Consider the following 4,776-nt stretch of genomic DNA (forward strand, 5'->3'; position numbering starts at 1 on the left):
CATGTTACTAACATACCTGAAGAAACCCTTCTTCTTACTCTTAACATCTCTTGCTAGCTGCAACTCCGAGTGTGATTTGGCCTTTCTGACTTCACTCCTGCATACCTGAGCAATATTTTTATACTCTTCTCTGGTCATTTGTCCAATCTTCCACTTTTTGTAAGCTTCTCTTTTGCGTTTAAGATCAGCAAGGATTTCACTGTTAAGCCAAGCTGGCCGCCTGCCATATTTACTATTCTTTCTACACATCAGGATGGTTTTTTTCCTGCAACCTCAATAAGGATTCTTTAATCCTTTAGAGGATTTGAACTGATTTCAGTGGAGGCACATGTTTGCTAGGTTTATATGCATTTGCACAGGAAGATATTGAGTGTTTGCATTCATTTCAGGGATCCCTACTCAGTGGAACTCGTGAACATAACAGAAATGCAATTACTTTTGTTGAAGGAAGAGGCGCGTAAGGGGGCATTTGGATCTGAACCAAGGACTACTTGATTTGCAGTCAAACACTCTACCACTGAGCTATACCCCCATGAGTGCTATGAAAGTAAGTCAGTGATCTTAAAGAGTTTGAAGGACAGGCCCTGCCTCAGAGATCTCCTGTTCTCTTCCCAGACCACAGTGCTTTTAAAAATGGGGTTTCATTAAACTTATTGATGCACCGAGACACCACAGCTTGCACACCCACCCACAAAGATTTCCCCAGTGACATAGCTACCACCTCTCAGGGAGATGGCTTAATTACACGGGCGGGACAGCTCTTTTCCCTCTGCTTAGAGCATCTTCATTATTTATGAATAGGTAGGAAAGAACCTCCTGAATGGACAGTAACCAATTGATCAAATATTGGTGGGTCTGCATTCAATATGGGTAACTGGTCATACTGGGATGGATTAGAAGGAGTATTGGCAGCAGAAGTGACTATTCCCCTCTATTCGGCATTGGTGAGGCCACATCTGGAGCATTGCGTCCAGTTTTCGCCCTCCCACTAGAGAAACAAGTTAGAGAGAGTCTAGGGGAGGGCAACAAAAATGATTAGGGGGCAGGGGACTTACAAAGAGACGCTGAGGACAGGGCCACTCAGAGGGGGGGCACGTGGGGCAATTTGCCCCAGGCCCTGCAGGGCCCCCATGAGAATATAGTATTCTAGAGTATTGCAACTTTTTTATGGAAAGGGCCCCCAATTTTGTTTTGCCCCAGGCTCTGAATCCTCTGGGTGGCCCTGCCCACTCCACCCCCTGACTCATTCTCCTCCCTCTGAGGCCCCACCTATGCTCTGCCCTCACTCCCATTTGGCCACTTCCCACCCCTGCTCTTCCTCTTTGGCTGAGACCTGCTGGTCCAACTTTCGCTTGCTCCTCTGCTGCCCGAAGGCCTCCTTGTGCCTCTCTACCCCCTACCCCAAGGCCTGTCTGCTGCCCCCACCTCTCTGCCCTTCCCTTGATACTCACCCTGCCCAAACTTCTCTGCCCCCTCCCCTAAGACCAGCCCTGCCCACCACTTGTGCCTCTCTGCTTCTCCCCTGGGACCCACCCTGCCCAGCACTCACACCTCTATATCCCCTCCCCTGACCTGCCTTGTCCACCACCCACACCTCTCTGCCCCTCCCCTAAGACCCGCACTGTCCACCTCTTTCCTCGGTCATCTCTTGTTATTCATTGAAACATCAAGGATGGAATAAATAGCTGAGTTTACTCCAGGGTGAGGAAGAAAGGAGCCACTAAACCCCTAGCAAAGCTCAGTGCCCAGGAGAAAACCAACCCTCTGCTGTTGCAATCCCTGATGTGCTGGGGATATGATGGTAAAGGAACTGTCTGAATGATCAAGGCAGGAAATGGACAACAATCTACAGGAACGTCATTGACCACAAAAACACCCTCCTCATGCTTCAGCCAGAAGGGAAATGAGCAGAAATTCTTGCAGTTCAGCCATGGACACACTTCCACAACGGCACAGCAGTGTGTGTGTTGTGGAAGCTGGTCTGAGGGAACAACTGGAATTGATCAAAGATTGAGAACAGAACTAGAGTGTAGTGAGAGACCCATTTCAAGCAAGTAGTTATGGCGGAGTGGCTAAGGCGATAGACTAACAATCCATTTGGGGTTTCCTGGCACAGGTTCACATCCTGTCAACTACAGGGGAAGTTGTGGTTCTTTAGTTTCAAGGGAGCTGGGTCTTGTCTCACTCTTAAGTTGTGGCTACACTATTGGGTAATGTGGCTTTAAAGTGTTTTAATTAAACAGTTGGTGCATATCCACACTATGCCCCTTGTGTCACCAGAGCACATCCAGGCTAGAATCTTGGATGGCCACAGAGACCAGTGCATTGTGGGTAGCTGTGCAAATGGCTGCAGGTGTTTTGGGAAGGATTTGCAAAACCTCATGGCTGGTAAAGCATCACATGATGCAGGTTTCTCTATCCCATTGTTCCATGGGAATCTTACTAGATTGCCAGCTGCTTTTCAACTGCAATGTGCCTGGTGGGGTACAGAGTGTGTGTGTGTGTGTGGGGAGAGTGAGTGTGTGGGCACACTGTCTCTAAGTCCAGACGGCTGCTGCAAGCAACCAGTACTGAGGCAGGGGGAGGGAGACAGCCCCAACATCAGCCCCTGCTTTCCTCACTGGCTCAGGTCAGCACAGCAGCATCTGTCACACACACACACACACACACACACACACACACACACACACACACACACACACACTGCTGCCTGCTTAGTTCTGTGTCAGGGGTGCTGGAACCGGGGGTTAGAGGGCTGTGGCTCCACCACTGTTTACGAGCTGTTAGGACCAGTGATGGAGTGGGGGGAAGGGTGGAGTCTTAGGGGGGGAAGAGGCTTTCTGTGGGTCTGGCCTCGGGGGGAGGGGTGGTGTGAGTGTGGGTCCTTGAGGAGAGGGTGTCATGGGAGTGCCACAGTTCAGACAACGGTGCCCCCTCCCACTGTAAGGAAGCTCCCGCCGCCCCTGCTCTGTGCTCGTAGCGCAGGAGAGAGCAGCATCCACGGCAGTGATTTGCTCCCCGGGGCTCCGGCAGGGGGGCTTGGGAGACGATTTAAAGGGCCCGGGTCTCCGGCCACTGCAGGAAGCCCTGGTCCCTTTAAATCACCAGCCTTGGGAAGCCGGGCCGGGCAGGCACAGCGTACCCGCTCTTGCCGGTATCCCATACTGGACTGGACTGACTTACTTTCACCTCTGGAAGGTCCTCACATGGATCAATAACTGGTTAAAAGCTAGGAAACAAAGGGTAGGAATAAATGGTCAGTTTTCAGGATGCAAACAGGTAACTAGTGGTGTCTGTACTAGGACCAGGACTAGTCAACATATTGATAAATGATCTGCTAAACAGCGAAGTGACAAAATTTGCAGATAATCCAAAACTACTGAGGATAGTTAAGTAGCCTGTGAGGAGCTAAAAAGAGATTTCACGAAACTGGGTGAAAGGGCAACAAAATGGCAGATGAAATTCAATGCTGATAAATGCAAAGTGATGCACATTGGCAAACATAATCCCAACTCTACATATAAAACGATGGGATGTCAAATAGTTGTTGCAACTCAAGTGAGAGATCTTGGATTCATTGTGGATAGTTCTTTGCAAACATCCACTCATTGTGCAGCGGCTGGCAAAAAGGGAACAGAATGTTGGGAGTCATTAGGAAAAGGATAGAAAATAAGAGAGAAAATCTAATTGCCGCTGTATAAATCCATGGTACACCCACATCTTGAATGCTGCATGCAGATACGGTCACCCCATCTCAGAAAAGATGTATTGGAATTGGAAAAGGTTCAGAAAGGGGTATGGAGTGTCTGCCATCTGAGGAGAGAATAATAAGACTGGGACTTTTCAGACTGGAGAAAAGATGACTAAGGGAGGATATGATAGAAGTTTATAAAATCATGGCTGGTGTGGAGAAAGTAAATAAGTAAGTGTTACTTATTTATTCTCATAACACAAGAACTTGGGGCCACCAAATGAAATTAATAGGCAGCACGTTTAAAACAAACAAAAGGAAGTATTTTTTCACACAACGCACAGTCAACCTGCGGAACTCCTTGCCAGAGGATGTTGTGAAGCTCAAAACTATAACAGGGCTCAGAAAAAGAGCTAAATCGATTCATGGAGGACATGCTCTAAGCCAGGATGGGCAGGGAAGGTGTCCCTAGTCTCTGTTTGCTGGGAGCGGGTGACAGGGGATAGATCACTTGATGATTACCTATTCAGTTCATTCTCTCTGGGGCACCTGGCTTTGGCCGCTATGGGAAGATAGAACACTGGGCGAGATGGACCCAGTCTGACCCAGTCTGACTGCTCTTACATCCTTATGCTTCTTTCATACAGATGCCTGGGATTCTGCCTGACAATGTGTCCCTGTGGTCTCAGCCAAAATGCCCAGACAGGCAAACACTCTGGGCTCCTGAAGCCTCTGCCCCCCACCTGGTGCCTATGGCTCATCCCTGCCCTTTGCTGCTGCTCCTTGCTGTAGAAGGTGAAAGGAGCGGAGGCAGCACAGGAGCCTTCTGAGGATGCAAATCTGAGGCTTTGGGAGAGACACATTGTCTGAGACATCAGAGCGCTGTAAACCATGCAGCCACCCCCTCAATCAGGGGCCTGTTCCAGTCCTGAGTCTGGGTTACCATCATCTAACCCACACAGCAGGGTGCCCACTGTTGTGTATTTGGTTGTCATGGTTTTTGTTCCCATGCAACTGAGTTAGATTATTAGGGGTTAGCCCAGCCAGCTTCGGCCGATTGGGTGAGCTCTGTGTCTGTAAATAAA

General features: G+C 49.1%; 1 non-coding gene across 1 annotated transcript; it reads right to left on the reverse strand.

Moving 5' to 3' along the window:
* Positions 1–460: 460 nt before the first annotated feature.
* Positions 461–532, reverse strand: TRNAC-GCA (transfer RNA cysteine (anticodon GCA)). The gene has a single exon. It is a non-coding gene; the product is annotated as a tRNA-Cys (tRNA).
* Between the last annotated feature and the right edge of the window lie 4,244 nt (positions 533–4,776).

Source organism: Gopherus flavomarginatus, chromosome 7, assembly GCF_025201925.1.
Source record: "Gopherus flavomarginatus isolate rGopFla2 chromosome 7, rGopFla2.mat.asm, whole genome shotgun sequence".
NCBI lineage: Eukaryota > Metazoa > Chordata > Testudines > Testudinidae > Gopherus > Gopherus flavomarginatus.